The sequence below is a fragment of the Sciurus carolinensis genome, unplaced genomic scaffold, assembly GCF_902686445.1.
Source record: "Sciurus carolinensis unplaced genomic scaffold, mSciCar1.2, whole genome shotgun sequence".
Taxonomy (NCBI): domain Eukaryota; kingdom Metazoa; phylum Chordata; class Mammalia; order Rodentia; family Sciuridae; genus Sciurus; species Sciurus carolinensis.
In genome coordinates this window covers 36,948-52,546 of record NW_025920516.1, presented here as the reverse complement: position 1 = coordinate 52,546, position 15,599 = coordinate 36,948, and the positions used below count along the sequence as shown (strand labels likewise).

The 15,599-nt window shown below is 44.1% G+C and overlaps 1 long non-coding RNA gene and 1 pseudogene across 1 annotated transcript; one reads left to right on the top strand and one right to left on the bottom strand.

Annotated features, from left to right (window-relative positions):
- The first annotated feature begins 285 nt into the window (after positions 1-285).
- LOC124975812 (transport and Golgi organization protein 1 homolog) lies at positions 286-5,748 on the top strand (annotated as a pseudogene).
- Positions 5,749-7,981: 2,233 nt separating this feature from the next.
- LOC124975808 (uncharacterized) lies at positions 7,982-9,291 on the bottom strand. The gene is made up of 3 exons (XR_007106923.1): positions 9,256-9,291; positions 8,544-8,694; positions 7,982-8,364 (listed from the first exon to the last, which is right to left on the bottom strand). It is a non-coding gene; the product is annotated as an uncharacterized LOC124975808 (long non-coding RNA).
- Positions 9,292-15,599: the final 6,308 nt, after the last annotated feature.

Below are 15,599 nucleotides of genomic sequence, written 5' to 3'. Positions count from 1 at the left end.
GAAGTAAAGTGAGTTTTCATCATCTTAAGCATAGGAGATTTGTCCTTGGGGCACATTTTGTTTTACATTTGTTTTATTTACTGGTAATTAGAGAATTAAGAGCAGAAGTTAGAAAATGTAAGTGATTTGCCAGTTTTGATTTCCTAAATTGCAGGTTTGAATTCCTTCCTATTTTATAATCCTAAACATTTTAGAGAAGGGTGGGAAGTGACTTTTGAATAGAACAGTCATACACACTGCTAGGGGAAAAGAGAAACTTCAACTTGAAAATTGGTTTTATTTTAGGAAACTGAATCAAGAAGAGTATGAGAGACAAGAAAGAGAACATCGGCTGTCAGCTGCAGATGAAAAGGCGATTTTGGTTGCAGAAGTAGTTAAGACTTACAAGTGAGTTCAATGTGTAATGAACTCTAGTGTTAGCTTTCCTTTGAATATGCTTTTACATTATATAGAAGAAAATAGCATGGAAGTATAAGTAATGAGAGCATATGAATACATTCAATTCACACAGAAGAAAAATTTCAATTGAGCAAATGAAAATATTAACAAAAATTTACTTATACCCAAATGCTGGCAAGACCATAAGGGAACTTGGTTCATGCAAACAGTTCTGAGGGTTTTGTATGTTGGAGTAATTCTTTAAGAAAGCAGTTTGCTGTGTAATGTATCAAAAACCATTAATGTGCCATTTGATAGACATGTGAAATCTATGGATATAATTTTTAAAAAGAAAGAAGTTTTAAGAAGGAAGCTATTTCTAGCAAAATTATTTGAGAACACATTGATGAACACTTAAGGAAATTATAATTTATCAATTCAGAATCTCTCACAGTTAAATTATAAAGAAATTAGATAGTATTAGGTTTTATTTGTTTATTTATTTATTGGTCCTGGGGATTGAACTCAGGGATGCTTTACCACTGAGCTATGTACCCAGACCTTGTTTTACTTTTAGACAGGGTCTAAGTTGCATAGATTCTCACTAAATTGCTGAGGCTGGCCTCAAACTTGTGATCCTCCTGCCTCAGTCTCCCAAGTCACTGGGATTACAGGTATGTGCCATTGCACCTGGCTGTAATATAAGTTTTGATCTCACAGGATTCGTTTCACTATATAAAGTGTTTTTCTTATGTATAATGAAGTCTTTAAAAGTATAGCTGATAGAGTAAAAGGAACATGGTCAGATTGTTTCAGATTTTATTCAATTGCTTTAACTAATAAAACCAAGTATAATTTTTATGTGGAGAATTAAAGAAATGGAGGAAGAATTACAGAAAACAGAGTGCTCATTTAAAAGCCAGGAAGTGATTAATACTGTCCTGTAGTTGCAGAATGTTTTGATATCTAACACAGACAATTGTAGGCTATTATAATGAGTCCCCTTAACATTTTTTTTAATGTGTTGTCTTTTTCAGATTGCTACTCATGAGAAGAAAGCTCATGATAACTGGGTAAGATTTTTCCCCCTTTTCTTATTTTGTGTATAGCCTACACAACTGAATTTGAATATTTTTTCTCTAATAGCTCAAAGCTCGTGCTGCAAAAAGAGCAATAGCTGAAGAGAAGAGGGAAGCTGCTAATTTGAGACACAAGTATGTGATTTCGATATCTTACTATATGTTTTATAGTGTTTTAAGGCTGTGCTAGATGGTATCTAAGAAGGAATAGATTACCATTTCACATTTAAGTCCATTCTTTCTCAATATTCAAGATTATTGGAAATGACCCAAAAGATGGCAGTGCGGCAAGACGAACCTGTGATTGTAAAACCAATGCCGGGAAGACCAAATACACAAAACCCTCCCCAGAGAGGTAGGGAGCACTTTGTAAATGGAGGTAGACTATTTCTTTATGCAGAATGTATGTAAATTACTTTTTATTTCTGTGTGTAATAGTTATGAAATAATCTGAATGACTTGCTAAAGGGCGGGGAGTGTAAAGGCTGATTTTAAGTGGTAACAAGGCATTGTTGTCTTTAGGCCCACTGAGCCAGAATGACTCTTTTGGCCCATCCCCTGTGAGTGGTGGAGAATGAAGAAAAACCAGCCTATATACCTCAAGGGTATAGCTTGAAGTTCAGGACCAGTACTATTAATGTGCAGGGCTTCCTGCTGCTCTTTCAATCCAATGCAGTTCTTTTTTTTACTTACTTAAGTCTCTGCATAAATTGTGACTTATATATTGGGAAACCAGTCTTTAATGTTGCTTTCTAGTTATTGTTGAACCCTGACCCATCCACAATTGGTTTCTTTCTCCTGCAAAATACATGCAAGGGCTCTGTTCTTTCTTTCCCAAGGGTCAATGGATGGACCTTTACCTCGTCCTCGATGGTCTTCTGAGACATCTGTGCAAACCCTTTGCCTCTGGTAAGGTACCAAGTCATTTCAAAGACTCTAGGATTGTGGATGCAGGATTTTTATTCTTTTCATGTTGGAATAATTCTAAATTCATTCTCTGACCTCTAACAGACCCAGGACGTAGTCCAGCTCCTGTGAACAGCAGCTCCAGGAGCTCTTCTCCAGCCAAGGTGATGGATGAGGGCAAGGTAAGTTCTACAGGCATTGTGAATCATGAGGTCATACATGAGGTCATGTAGCTCTCCTACAGCACTTGCTCTTTGCCTCATCCCTGTTTGTGTTCTATTTGTACTACCCATTTGTTTTTTTAAAAGCAAACCGTTCCCCAAGAACCCAAGGCCCCTTCAGTTCCCACTGTTACTTCTTTGGCTGAGCATCCAATAGCAGTAAATACTTAGAGGTTGAGGACTGAACTGGGCTTCTATTCTGTGTATTCCTGGGGAGGATATGAGGAGCATGACATTGACCTTGTTTGCTTTAAACTGCATGCAATACTGAGCTTACTTTTCTCCTTAACTTGGGAGTGTTGCTGGAGTGTGTGTAACCATAATTAACTTCACAATGTGAAAAGTTATCACTCCAACTTCACATTGTATTTTGTGTTGAATGTTCTAAGGCAAAGTAAATTCATTATAAATTACATAATTCATCCTTATTATCCTTAGGAGTATGCTATTTAGGAGTTCCTCCATTTGTACAGTAGGAGGCAAATCTGATTTTGAGTGATTTCAATTAGATGGGTAACAGATTTTCTGGAAGTGAAATACTGTTTCAGGGAACAATGATAATCTGAAATGACCTGTTGAGCCAGTCCCAAGCAATAGACTTATTTGTTCACGTGAGTGCACTCTTTTGTAACTTGTGTAGCTATTATATCTGGTAGGTCTTCCACTGCTCTGTATTAAAATAAAAATTTTAATTGCTTAGTTTCCAACCCACTTCTCATGGGAAATAGTCAATATCTCATATGGTGTATGGTAAATGAAAGTAAATATTAAAACTTTGTCTTCCTAATCTGTGTATATAGCATTGTATTGGAAAATACTTCCAATTTCGTTTATGTCTATACCAGGAATATACATCTCTCGAGAAATCGTTTTATCTAAGGGCAGCTTAGATAAGACCCCAAAGCCCTTCGCAGTTGAAGACTAAAGACAGTAGAAACCCTTTGATAGAGAGGAGTAGAGGTGGGAAGAGCATAGCTTAGAGGCAAACCTGGGATTGAGTTCCAGCCAGGCCTTTTACATGCACTGTGACCTTCAGCAAATTTGCCTCAGTTCCCTCTTATTTAAAATAAGACACTACTTAAAGTTCTGAGAGTTTGAATAATATATGAAATGCTTGCTGAAGATACTCTGAATAACAGCTGTTATTACATGCATAGAGAATGGAGTTTTCATTATGTTCTGTTCCTTCTTAATATGGAAGTATTGAGGTAGGATGATGAAAGAGATGTGGTGGGGGAGGGACTCCCTTTGAAACAGATTGTAGTGTATACAGCATGATGTGCTGGTCAGAAATCACCTGTTAATAACTTCTGCCAGTCTTCTTGCCTTTCCCTTTCCTGTGCAGATATAATCAGTAACACAAACTGCTTGCTCTTGCGGCATCCTTTTAACCTCTATAAGCTGTCAGTGGGAACGTGTGGGAGTGGTAGAGTTTTGGTTTTGTTTTTTTGTTTGTTTGTTTTTTGTTTTTGTTTTTGTTTTGTTTTGTTTTGCAGTGCTGGGGATTGAACCCAGGGCCTTGTGCTCGCAAGGCAAGCACTCTACCAACTGAAATATATCCCTAGTCCAGTGGTAGAGTTTTTTTGCACTGATGGTACTCTCTGGACAGGTGCCTGTCCTGGGTTTTAGCTTTTACCTTGTTGGTACTTTGTCTTAATATACAGGAATTTTATAACTTTAACTGCTTTCAAATCTTAAATTGCAGGTTAATATGGCTACAAAAGGGCCTCCTCCTTTCCCAGGGGTATCTCTCATGGGCTCCCCTGTGGGAGGGCCTCCACCACCACCTGTTTGATATGGACTGCCACTTCAGCTTGGTGGGCCTTTTGGGCCTCGGCCACTTTCTCCACCATTTGGTATGATGATCTGAACACTAGTGATTAACTTGTAAATCATATTCATCTTTTCTATTCCTTGCTAAAACAGTTGCTATCTCTGGGCTTTACAATGCAAGGATAAAGCTGACTGAGTACATTTTAGCTTTTCCTCCAGTTTCTTGGGACACATGGGGCACTACATAATCTTATACTGAGATAGGCAGTAGCTATCTCTCATTGACAAGGAAAGGGGCTATGTACAGGAAAACCAGAAATATTACTTCTGCAGATGTTTGTTGGAAATCAGTGGCTATGTACTGCAATGGATGGAAAGGTGGATGAGACACATACTATACCTTAAAATGTCACAGATATGTACGTCCTACAACATAAAGTTGTAACCACCCATAATAGAAGCATAAGCAATAGGTTACAGAATATAGAAAAGGAAAAGTCAAACCTTCCTCACCTTGAGAAAAGTCAGAGGGAAGGGTTAAGGAGGATTTAACTCTGACCTAATAAATGTTGCTGATTTAATAAGGTGACTGTGGAAGGCCTTTTCCAGGAGGGCAAGCACCTTGATTCTGATGGCATGTATAAGGTCCATGCTGAAATACTGCATGAATTTTTAATTGATACAGTAGTCAACAGTGGTATTTCCTTTTATCAAAATTTCTTTGATGCAATGAAGTTCTTATAATCTATCCTCTTGTCATGGTATATAGTACTTCCAGATAAAAATGGAGCTCTTTTGAGATAGAAATAATTCTGCAATTATATGGTGTCGAAACAAAAAAGACAAGCCTGGAGCTAAGTAGAGCCATGTTTAAATCCTTCATATGTTGCTTCATGGTTGGTTGACCATAGACTGTAACCTAAATTTGTTCAACCTCAGTTTGCCTCATCTGTCAAGTCAGGATGTCACCACTTGATTTTCTAGGCTTGGGAGAAATGATGAGAAACTATATTAACATACTTTAAATCATCCTAATTTATAAATTTCTGGGTATTTACATAACTTACCTTTTATTTTCCAGGTCCTGGTGTGCGTTCACCACTAAGCTTAGGAGAATATGCACCAGGTGTTCCACCTGGAAAACGGGATTTGCCTCTTGACTCTCGGGAATTTTTACCAGGACCCACACCATTTAGACCTTTAGGTTCATTTGGTCCAGGGGAGTACTTCATTCCTGGTACCCAGTTACCTCCCCCAACCCATGGTCCCCAAGACTACTCACCATCACCTACTGCAAGAGACTTAACACCTTCAGGCTCTGGAGATGAGCCTTCACCTCCTCTCAGAGCAGTAGCCAGAACTGTTCACAGGCTTTAAAACAGAGCCTGTAACCATGACCTCTGACACTTAGTCAGAATGTGGACTGTGCACTCTTCATTGTGTTAAGGGATTATTGGCTTCAAAATCCAAAAGTTTTAAGTTTTTGTTTTTAGAACTAAGCTGCCTTGGCAGTATGCATTTTTGAGCCAAAAAATTCAAAACTATCATTTCCCCCTCTAAATAATGATCACCTCCTAAGCTAAAATATCCTTCCAACTTAGAAGTGTGCAGTAAGGAATACCTGTGCTTTAATTAATGTAGCATATATAATTGCTAAATGATTTAGAATGTCATAAAATATGAACGTTTCCTGTGGAAATGCCTTAAGAACTTGTATTTCCATTATCCTATTTTGATTGTATTCCAGTTGATACAGAGCAATGGTGTTCATAAGCCTGATCTTTCTCAATATCTGGTCACAGACTGTTATGCTAAAAATGTTTACTCAAAGATCCTAAACTTATTTCCCTTCTTGCTGAAGTTCTTTGTAGTGATAGTTCATAAAAAAATTGTTTATTAATATTCCACAAGTGTCAGTTGATTCATTGGATTGTCATGAGAGTTGCGCCATTTGGGAAGCATGTAAACTCAGACTCAGAACTGAAGACGGTAACTTGGCAGCACATTCCCTGTTGATCACTATTAAGGAAGCTGGACCTTGATCACCTGTGAACTCTACAAGGGATTTCTTTTACTCCTGAGAATTCTGTGGCTCTATTTATATCACATTCATGTACTTTTTTCCAACCCTCACTGCCTATCTGAGAATGAGTTTACATTAGTACAAGAATTGTTTTACAAAATGCCCCTTCAGCCTGTGGTCTGGTTTGGTTGTACTGGGGAGAACCCAGGGCCTCACACCCACTAGTCTGGCACCCTACCACTGGGCTACTTCCCCAGTCCTTTTCTTAACTTTAAGACAGTATTTTGCTGAGTCTCTGAGGCTGGTCTCAAACTTATGATCCTCCTACCTGAACTGGGATTACAGGTGTACACCACCACCCAGCCGAGGTACCCTGATTCACCTTTGTCCAGGTTGGTGGACTATTACCTGCATGTAGGTAAGGAACTCAGCGATGTGATAACACTTGGGGATGGTGTGGAAGGTGAAGTGTGAAGACAGGGCACAATGTACTTTACCTCTCAGCCTCCTCACACGGGAGCACAGCAGCCTCCCAAGGGAACCTAACAGGTCCTGGAGCTCAACACATCCCAAATGGCACTTACCTCCACAGAGGGAGTACCACTCTCCAGGTGCCTCTGAGAGTGGCAAGGTTGCAAGGCCAGGAAGGACCCAGATCCACAGCAGGGTGGGGATCAACACTGGCCAGCTCTACCATGTCCACATGGACAGCATCCATGGCCACATGCTCACCAATGGGATTTACTGTGCTAAGCCACAGCTTGGAATGCCATCAGTCACTGGCAACTCACATCTGGTCTTTAGCCAGACCAACTACCAAGCCCCTGTGTTTCAGGAAGATGTGCAACAGTCAGGACCATCACAAAAGCCATTTTTGCTGAAACTGTGGAATCACAGTGACCAGCTCCCAGTTTCTTTGCATTAAAGACCTTTACTCTCCCCTGCCTACCAGTGGGGACACTGAGGGACAGGAGCTCATGCACTATATTCAAGACACACTGATGTGCAACTGATCAAAATAACATGGTACAGCTTGAGTCTTCTCTGTCCAGTTCCCAGAACTTAAATACAGAGAGAAACCTTTTAAAAACAACCCGATGAATTTTAAGTTTTAAATACATAAAAAGGCAGATTGTTTTAGTGTCTACATTTTGAAGTGATTCTTAGCAAAAGAAATTTTCATTTAGCAATAAAATCAATTTATGTGGCAAAATTTGCTGAAGGCACTTGAAAGGTAATTCAGTCTTATCAGCTATACATTGGTTTGATTAAACAGGTTACTCCATTATAAAACAATTTTCAAAAAGAGCCACATTTGTAGCTCAGTGGCACACCACTTGCCTAGTGTGTGTGAGGCAACAAGTTTGATCCTCATCACCACTACAAATGAATAAAATAAAAGTGTGTCCATCCACAAATAAAAGTATTTTTTTAAAGAAAGAGCCACATTATCCCAAGTCTCATTTTTCCTTCAGGTTTAGCCATTGTCTACGGATATAGAGAAAATCTTTTAGAAAAAGTAGGAGAGCTGGAGAGAAATATAAAGTATCAATCTGTTCATTTTATTCTTTAAAATAAACAAAGCAATACCACCAGTTGTTTTTCCACCACCTGGGAATAATTTTAGGACTGACATTGCTACTCTTTCCTATGACACTTTGCCCTCTGAGTCATCTCTACTGAATGCAAAGTATGACGATTAATGGAGCACCTCACAGCCCTTCAGTTTCCACTGGGACAACTGCTTAAGCCCTGGCTCCCGCTTTGGAATATGACCTTGCTGGGATCAACAGCCCTCTGCCACTGTTCCTTAATAGCCAAAGAGGCTATAAGTGGAAATCCAAACTCCATCTCCGGGTGTTGGCTTGGACGCCCTCCAGTGTGCAGAAAACTCCTGAAGAGGTCGGGAGCTAGGGCCCCCCAGTCCCAAGTGCTTGAGCTGTTGCCCCCAGGTGGCAGAGCATGAGACTCACTCCAAACGTCCCTGCGGGGATTCACAGGGTTCACACAGCGAAGGCTCAGTGTGTGCAGAGAAAGGGCAGGGTCCATGCCCCTCCCAGGCCAACCTGCAGCTGTGTCCTCTCTGCCACCCTGCCCTGAGTTCTCCCAGCCTACAAGCCACTGAGTCTACTGCTGAGCTCTGGGGGACCACTGGGCAGTTACCTTCTTTCATTCTCATGCTCCTCCTCCAACACACTCAGCCGCTTCACACACAGCCAGCAGGTTGTCACCCCTCAAGTTCTGGCTGGAAGCTCTCTGTGCAGATGACTGCTGCGGAAGAGACCTCTGGGTGGATGACCGGGAGGATGCTCTCCTAGACAGAGACTAGTAACAATTAGATGTCCCAGAAAACCAATGACAAGCATCCTAGCAGACATCACTTGATTTATACACACAACCATCTTGGTAATACACACGTGCACATAGCACACGCTCACACATATTTGCACACACACGCGTGTGCATAGACATTCACATGCACACTTAGAAATGAACTTATGCACATGTATACACATGCCCGCACAGCACACATGCATATATATATGCTCCCAAACATGCATCCTCACAGGCACACACACATGTCCATGCACATACACACATGTGCACACCTGGTGCTCACCCACATGCACACACACATTCCTACACATAAGCATTTGCACACATGCACAATCCCTAACCTGCATCTGTGCCACGTCCTCTCTCCCTCTGTGCCCCACCCCAGTCAAGTTCCCATCCTCCCTGTGTGCAGGGCCATCACTGCCACCCACGCACACCCTCTCACACTCGCCTGAGCCCCTGAGTATGGGGTCATTCCCTCCAGGCTAGCCACTGCCTCCCAGAGTCCCTCCTGGATCAAAGTCCTGATTATACTGACCTCAAGGGTCTGAATCTCCCTGAGGCCATGAGGAGGGGTGCAAATGTTTGGCTTCTTTTGTTACAGGAGATGGCAACAAAATAGGAATGCCACAGGGATCTAAATATAGGGTGTTGGTGACATGTGGCAGGACCCACAGCTAAGCTCCAGGCAGAGGTCTCTCCCTAATGACCAGCCCATTCAAATTGCAGAGATGCTGCCAGTCAAGCAGCATGGGATGGACGTGTGCCACTGCCCAGAGATGTCTTCCAGAGATGCAGGGAAGACATGGCTGGAAGCACCTGCGTCTGAAGGGAGTAGTCCCATGTGGCAGGGCCACTATTTTTTTTTTATTTATTTTTATTGTAAACAAATAGGATACATGTTGTTTCTGTTTGTACATGGAGTAACAGCACACCATTTGCATAATCATACACTTACATAGGGTAATGATGTTTGAATCATTGTTATTTTTTTCCTTCCCCCCACCCCCCACCCCTCTTTTCCCTCTATACTGTCCCGCCTTCCTCCATTCTTGCACCCCTCCCACCCCCCATTATGTGTCATCATCCATTTATCAGTGAGATCATTTGTCCTTTGGATTTTTGAGATTGGCTTATCTCACTTAGCATGATGTTCTCCAATTTCATCCATTTAACTGCAAATGCCATAATTTTATTATTCTTTATAGCTGAGTAATATTCCATTGTATATATATAACACAGATTCTTTATCCATTCATCAATTGAAGGACATCTAAGTTGGTTCCAAAGTCTGGCTATTGAGCAGCTATGAACATTGATGTGGCTGAATCTCTGAAGTATGCTAATTTTAGTCCTTTGGGTATAGCTGGGTCAAATGGTGGGTCCATTTCAAGATTTCTAAGTAATCGCCACACTACTTTCCAGAGTGGCTGCACTAATTTGCAACCCCACCAGCAAGGTATGAGTGTACCTTTTTACCCACATCCTCTCCAACACCTATTGTTGCTTGTATTCTTTATATCGCCATTCTAATTGGGTTGAGATGGAATCTTAGGGTACTTTTGATTTGCATTTCTCTTATTACTAAAGATGGTGAACATTTTTTCATATGTTTGTTGATTGCTTGTAGATCTTCTTCTGTGAAGTGTCTATTCATATCCTTAGCCCATTTGTTGATTGGGTTATTTGTATTCTTCGTGTAAAGGTTTTTGAGTTCTTTATAGATTCTGGAAATTAGTGTTCTATCTGAAGTATGAGTGGCAAAGATATTCTCCCACTCTGTAGGCTCTCTCTTCACATTGCTGATAGTTTCCTTTGCTGAGAGAAAGCTATTTAGTTTGAATCTGTCCCAGTTATTGATTCTTGCTTTTATTTCTTGTGCTATGGGAGTTCTGTTAAGGAAGTCTGATCCTAAGCCAACAAGGTGAAGATTTGGACCTACATTTTATTCTATAAGATGCAGGGTCTCTGGTCTGATTTCAAGGTTCATTGTGAGTTGAGTTTTGTGCAGGGTGAGAGATAGGGGTTTAGTTTCATTCTGTTGCATATGGATTTCCAGTTTTCCCAGCACCATTTGTTGAAGAGGCTATCTTTTCTCCATTGCATATTTTTGGCACCTTTGTCTAGTATGAGAAAATTGTATTTATTTGGGTTTGTGTCCGTGTCCTCTATTCTGTGCCATTGATCTACCTGTCTTTTTTGGTGCCAAACCATGCCGTTTTTCTTACTATTGCTTTGTAGTATGTTGAAGTTCTGGTATTGCGATACCCCCTGTTTCATTCTTCCTGCTGAGGATTGCTTTAGCTATTCTGGGTTTCTTATTCTTCCAGCTGAATTTCATGATTGCTTTCTCTATTTCTGTAAGGTACATCATTGGGATTTTAATTGGAATTGCATTGAATCTGTATAGCACTTTTGGTAGTATGGCCATTTTGACAATATTAATTCTGCAGGACCACTATTGATATAGCAAAATCAATGACGTTGATTCCTTTTATCTTTCTCTGCAGGAGTTTCCACCCTGCCAAAATTCTTGCCATTGTTTTCAGTCTCCCTGCTCTTTATTTGGGTGATTTTGTAGAACCTACTTCTAGAAGACACAGAGGAAGAGCAAAATCAATGAGCTTGTACCAAGAAGTCACTGGGTCAAGGTCTCCACCAGGGTCTTGGCACCAAGGCCACAGAATCTGCAGGGCACCATGCAGAGCTCCACCCTGTGCAGCCATGCAGTGGCTCAGCCTCTGGATGGGTCGTGCATCAGGGGACACTGCCTTCCCTGATCTCCCCAAAAGCAGACAGCACTGGGGTATGGGAGAAAGGCTTCCTGCTCTGCCACAGGGGGCCCCGTGGTCAGAGCCAGGCAAGTCCAGTGGCTGCTGACTCAACTTTTAAACACATACTCATCCAGTAGGTGCCTGGTTTGGATGTTATGGTAGGACTGGTCAAAGTGCCTGTGTCTCTTCTGGTGGAAGGGCAGTGCCACCAACGACATAGTGTGCATTCCTGGGGAGAAGAGCACAGTCAGCCCACCTCTTCTGTGCTCATGTTGTGCACCGTGCCAAGGGGAACATGGACTCTAAGGGGCAAGCCCACGGGGACAGAAGGCGGGTGCACAGGGACAAATCATGGGACAAGGAGTCAGGAAGCCTGTTGACTGCCTGGGCCTAACTCCTCTCATTTTCCCCAAGACACTGGAGGATTGGCTGTCTGCCTCATCTGAACATGAACTCAATATTTATAGAATGCCCAGTGTGTTCAGGGCAATGTCAAGAGCAACATATGTGCTGAGGATAAAAATAACTAAAACACAGCTCAGAGAAGTCAACATATCCTTGGAATACAAAAGAAAAGTGCCATAAGATCCAGAGGCAGGGAAGCAGAAGTACCCCTGGAAGGTGGGAAAGGGCAGCCAAGAGGCCCAGCAGCAGGGTACAGGAGGCCAGATGGGTGTGAGAAATGGGCTGCAGGGCTACATGCGGGGCTGGGAAGGAAGGGTGCCACACAAAGGCTGGACAGAATAGTACAGGAGGCCTCTGTGGGGAGGTGGCAGTGTCCACACAGGGCAGGCTGCAAGAGGCAGGAGTGTCCTGGTGCCTCCCAGCCCCCGGTGGGTAGTGCTGGATCAAGTGCTGCCTGGCACGGTGCTGGCATGGAGTGACAAGCAGCAGCATCACTGACCTCTCTCTCACTTGGCTGCTGCTTTGCCCAGATTCTGCAGGCAGGAGCAGTTATTTGGAAACATCAGGGCCTCTCTGCAGGTCCTCCAAGGAGCTGACCCAGGGACCTCCAAGGTGAGTTCTGTCTACAGTTGCTTTTGCTGTCCATGGAGCTCATCGTGTGTGCTGGCATTGACGGGAGGCCACGTCAGGGGGACTCACCACAGGAGCTATGTCTGCTCTGAGAGTTCTTCTCTGATTGCCCCACTCCCAGGCAGGGTGTGTCCTCTCCCACAGATACCTCACACCTGCCCCAGCGGGTGGTTGGTTATCAACGTACTTATGCTTCATTTTTGCTTGGTTAAGCTTCAAGTGTGTTTTCCCAAATGTGTCTCCCACCATAGGAGAGGAGGTGCTGTCCCAACCAGGAGTGTGCAACCGGCTTACACCCTGCTCTGCAGAGGTGAGATGGCGCATGTCTTTAGAGCCAGAGGACTAGCTATCCTATAACTGTTTGGAACAACTGTCAAGGCTCATGCACAATCAGCACTTGACCTGCTGACTCAACCTGACACATGGAAGTCTTTAAACCCTCCATGAGTGGGAAGCAGGTACTTGGTAGTGACTGGCAAGATCTAGCTGGGGTCAAGTGCCACACACTTCCCTCCAAGTGAGTCACAGACTCACTACAGGTGTCTCCCAAGACCCTGAGAATGGTAATGCACACTTTGCTGCATTTCTTCCCACATTTGTCCTTCCCCACAACAGGACATCAAAATCAGAAGCCACCAAGATCTCTCCACATGCTCTCACCTCCCTGCACCATATTCACCCCAGTCACTGGGAACACCTGCCAATGCTGGCCAAGCTTGAGTCCTGGAACTACTGCATGTGAAGGGGATCTTTCAGGGCTTCTGGCTCTGTGGCAACCCTGAGCCATGCACTGACCTCTGTGCCAGGCTGATCTGGACTCCACTGCCTCCTCAGACTTCTCCCCAGCCAGACAGGACGTCAGGTGTCAAGCGCACGCACAGGTCTGAGCACTTTTGTGCTGCAGAGGTTCACTCCTCTGCCCACCTCCTACCTCAGAACTTCCCTGATCAGGCTGGACTCCCACCCCTCCCCAGGGACATGCATGGTGAGACCTGGAAGTGTCTTTCTTTGAGCTCAGTACAGGCTATATGGCTGCAACCTGGGCAGCCATATGTAAAGCAAAGGGTCCTCAAAAGAACGCACCCAAAGTCACTAAGTGCCAGGCTGCAAAGGAGCACCTTGGCACCCTCCACCCTACAGAGAAAGCAGCCTTCCTTTGTAAGAACTCTTTCAGTGTCACACACATGCACCCCAAGGACAGGAGGAGCCTTTCCTCAAAGGGCAGGTTCTGATCAAGCCCATGGTGCAGGACTATTGAGAGGCTAAGACCCCCAAGGACCTGAGACCTGAACCCTCTCTCACTCTGGGGCCTCCACTCCTTTCCCTGTAAAGCCAGAGGGCTGCACTAGGTGGCAACAAGATTCCTAACCCTCCAGCAGTGCATGCTTCCATGGCCATGTTAAATAACATGGGCGCAATGCTGCCCTGTGTGTGCTGACTGTCCCCAGATGAACACGACTCACCCAGGTCTCTGGAGAGTTGCTGTAGAGCCCAGAGACCAGCCAGTCTTCTGAACAGTCCCAGTCCCAGCCACTTTCTGACTCAGTCTAACTCTAGGGCCATACCCAAGTGCTCCCCACACAATTGGGGATTTTGATACCACCATGAAACCCAAGCCTGGGACAACAGGTCTGTGGTGTTCCTGGTCCTAGGCCCTTCCTGGGAAGAGCACTGGGAACTTCTCTGTCAAGCAGCCAGGCACCATTTCAATCTGCAGAGACATTTCAAGTTCAAAGTCTTTTACTTCCTTTGATGAAAGAAAGTATTGATTATACATCTAAAGATGTGTAAGACCAGACACACAGAGTGAATGCAACTCAGTAGGGAGAAAGGGAAGGGTTGGCACACAGAGTGGCCCCAGGGACTAAGCCCTGCAGTCCCAAGGCAGTGCTCTACTGTGCATTCACCAGGGATTGTTCCAAAGTGGTTATCAAAAATTACAACTGAGCACAAAAGTCCTTAAGAACATAAGTGATCAAATGTGTCTTGACAACTAATCTCTGGCAGCTAAATTATCCAGTCCTCCATGAGCCTGCCAGATAGGACGTGAGCTCAAGGAGTCCAGCCTCGGAGCTACAGACTAATCTCACCCTAATCTCACCCTAATGCTGGAATATGGCAGAATCAGGGAAACTGATTCCACGCTGCCTCCTGCACCAGCAGGCTCTCCAGCAACCAGGGAGCCACTGTGTTGTCACACTTGTGAGAATTAAATCAGCAGTTGTCAAAATGCCCTACTTCCACTTGCATACCCCTCTAGTTCTGATCAAGAACAGCATGTGCATTACACACAGATTCACTGCCGAACTGCTGAGAGGGACATTCTAACATCGCTGCAGGGTACCTGACATCTTACCAGTCTTTGCTCAGTCTGCCACTCATGCAACCAAAGAGGTGAAAGACTGGGAGCACGTGGACTGAAGGCCCCTCCAGAGGGAGGAAGAGGCAGGTTGGTGCAGGGAGTTGGCATCAACCAATGACTCAGCCCTGGACTCCCGAGGGGTTTTATGTGAGGACCCTGTTTATCAAGACCACCTTTGAAGCATCTGCACTCCACGTGCTCTGGGCTCCCATCTTCCTTCTACTCAGTAAGGAAGGAATGTGAGGCAGGGAGATAGGGAGCATCAGGTGCCTGAGAGCGCGGAGCCAGTCCCCTCCTTTCCTGGAAGCATAGCTACCAGCATCCTGCAGAACACACAGCTCCACAGGAGGCTGAACTGGCAGCAAGATGACCCAGAGAAAGTCATCATCTGGAGCCAGCCTTGTGAGTCCCTTGGGAGCTGCTGATCCCAGGTCTAAACCAAGAGACCCTCCTCTTCCCTCTTCCTAGATCACTTCCCCTTTTCTCACACCTTCTGCAATCTGCCCTCTCCTCCCTTTCATTCCTGAGACCCTCATGACAGCAAAGGCATTGGTCAATGAGGGACAGCCATTCAGTGCTGAGGAACGCAGGGAGACCCCGCTTCTCTGAGTGTGTGAGAACAGTGAGGTAACACAGGCCAGCACTGGGGAGTGGAGAGGATGTTAGCTGAGCACAAAGCCTTGCCAAAAACACAGACCCGACAGGGCTGTG